At 40.0% G+C, this 2,797-nt stretch overlaps 1 non-coding gene across 1 annotated transcript; it reads left to right on the top strand.

The window, feature by feature from the left end:
- Positions 1 to 1,136: 1,136 nt before the first annotated feature.
- On the top strand, positions 1,137 to 1,300 carry LOC112486622 (U1 spliceosomal RNA). Its single transcript, XR_003049137.1, has one exon. It is a non-coding gene; the product is annotated as a U1 spliceosomal RNA (small nuclear RNA).
- The last annotated feature ends 1,497 nt before the right edge of the window (positions 1,301 to 2,797 follow it).

The following is a 2,797-nucleotide window of genomic DNA, read 5'->3' as shown; positions in this document are numbered from 1 at the left end:
CCGCCCCGCTTGCCCCTCTTCTGCTTCTGCGAAAACACCGCTTACGCTTGCACACTGTCCGGCGCGCTCCGCTACACCAGCCCGGTGTCCTCAGGAGCTGCAATCTGCCCAGCAAGTCCGAGCCTGATGGTCGCGGTTGTTGTTGTTGTCGTCGTCAACGTTGAGCTCGTCGAGCCCGTGGCCGAACCATCCCTTAAATTTAAGAGTTCGGTTCGGCCGCAACTTACACGCTTGTTTACGCAAGCAAAACGGTTAGAGTTGGCCTCGGAGCCAACGGAAAAGGCACTTAAAAAGTACTCGACGTCGAGAGCATGAGAAGCCGCTGCGCTCCTGCACGCCGCCATTCAGCTTTTCACATTATCCTAAGCCGGGGGTCGAAATAAATACATTAAAATGACCTATTCAAAGGGTGGTGTAACTTCCTCTGGTCAGATGAAGTTAGAGGAAAAATGCACATACATGCGAGTCCTGCCTTCAGATACCTCTGATGGTTATCTGTTCCATTTTACCCCCACTCGATAAAATCATTGTTGATTACTGGCTGGAAAGGAAAAACCTACAGAACAGGACTTGAATATACTTATTTCATGGTCTACAGTAGTGATGTTCGATCCCCCCAATTCCCTTTCCGATCCGATACCGAGTAAAATTCGGGCTGGTATCGCCGATACCGATATTTTATCATTTGTCTTTTAAATTAAAAAAATGTGTATTTCAAATCATAGCTTCTTTAAGAATCCAAGGCAGAGTTTTTTATTTATTTATTTATTTTAAACTCTGGAGTGTACTGAGGTAGCTGCCTCATTTACTATACAGTCAACACAACAATAGAAAAACCTGAGAACACAATCATATAAAATATGTCAAAACAATGTTTCAAACTCTGAAAAGAAATAAATACAATTGTAAAAACATCAAAATAAATTAAAGTGACTTGTTTTTTTTAGACCCTGAGGCACTCTTTTATATGTGTGTGTGTGTGTGTGTGTGTTTTTATTTTATGTTTTGTTATAAATTATGACATTGGTGTGGTAGTGCTTGAATGTGCTTTGTTTGAATGCGTTTCCAGGTGGTAGCACCATCAGTAAGAAGGGTTTCCGAGTGTATGGGTTGGCAGTGTAACCCGTGTACAACTCATACTTACCTGGCAGGGGAGATACCATGATCAAGAAGGTGGTTCACCCAGGGCGAGGCTTAGCCATTGCACTCCGGCTGTGCTGACCCCTGCGAATTCCCCAAATGTGGGAATCTCGACTGCATAATTTCTGGTAGTGGGGGACTGCGTCCGCGCTCTCCCCTGATATACTTGTGGAACATAAATAATACAGAAACTTAACAGTAGTGATGTTCGATACCACCAATTTCCTTTCCGATCCGATACCGAGTAAAATTCGGGCTGGTATCGCAGATACCGATATCAATATTTTATCATTTGTCTTTTAAATAAAAAATGTGTATTTCAAATCATAGCTTCTTTAAGAATCCGAGGCTGAGGTTTTTATTTATTTATTTATTTTAAACTCTGGAGTGTACTGAGGTAGCTGCCTCATTTACTATACAGTCAACACAACAATAGAAAACCTTGAGAACACAATCATATAAAATATGTCAAAACAATGTTTCAAACTCTGAAAACATGTTATTTGTAAAACAAAAATAAATAAAAAAATAAAATAAATAATCTGAGGAGCCATTTGGGACCCGAAAGAGTCGGATTTTTTCAGTGAACCGAGCCAAAAGAACCGGTTCTCCAAAAAAGAGCCGAAATTCCCATCAATAGTGACTGAGTGAGAGCACGGAGTAGAGCCCCTGTGCTTAAGCATGACGCACACACCCAGGCGGAAGAAGAAGTAGTCCCACCAACCGAGCGTCACTTAGACAACATCTCAATAATTTGGATACTTTTCACCATGTTTCTGTTTAGGATACACCTCATCTCAGAATGCGTAAGTATCAAAAGTATCAATATTTTGATTTCAGAATCGATTTCAGAGCATAAAGATCCAGAATCGGAAGTATCGATATTTCAGGATCGATCCGCACATCACCAGTCTACAGTACAATGATTGTGGTGTTTCCAGCTAATTACAATAAAAATTACCAGGTCATTTGTGTTCATGGGCTTTGGATTCCCCATCACTTAAAAATCTTTAAGAGAAAAAAGCCTATCAAGAAGGACCACAAACAAACCATTCACAAGTTAGCTGTGGCTCCCCAACCTTTTTTTTTACCTTTATTACTGCGGACTGGTAATACCACACCATCTGTTACATTTTCAAAATAAAAGGTCTTTTAGACTTTATTCTGTTAGTTTCAGAGTCTGAATAACCTGCTGTTTTCTTTTAATGAAAAAGTAAAGACATTTGACTGGATTATTTTTTAATGTAGTGAATTAGTAACAACTGAAGTACATTTGTAATGTTATGCCAAGAAGCAGCCAGAGAATTGCACAGGAGTGCGGACAATAAAAGGACATGCCAAAAGTCTTCTTGAAGGCTCACTGAACCAAGCCTTCCTTTCAACCCCAGGCGACCACCCATCTGGACAGGTCAGCATGTGAAGGATTAACCCTATTATGCCAAATGTATCATATTTGATACATGAGTTTTACAGCCCTCCGCATGAGCAGTGTGATATTTTATTTCCCTGAAAAACTAGATGTATACAAACAGATACATGCAGTGCACAGATAATTCAACAGGGGATAGTTATTCACTCATTAGTGTCCCTTCCAGTGACACTACAAGACTGTATGTATCATACTATACAGTATATTAATATCTTATTATATATATTA

This window comes from Cynoglossus semilaevis, unplaced genomic scaffold (genome assembly GCF_000523025.1).
Source record: "Cynoglossus semilaevis isolate Cse_v1.0 unplaced genomic scaffold, Cse_v1.0 scaffold3434, whole genome shotgun sequence".
Classification (NCBI taxonomy): domain Eukaryota; kingdom Metazoa; phylum Chordata; class Actinopteri; order Pleuronectiformes; family Cynoglossidae; genus Cynoglossus; species Cynoglossus semilaevis.
Note: the sequence above shows the minus strand (reverse complement) of the source record. Positions and strands in the feature narration are given on the sequence as shown.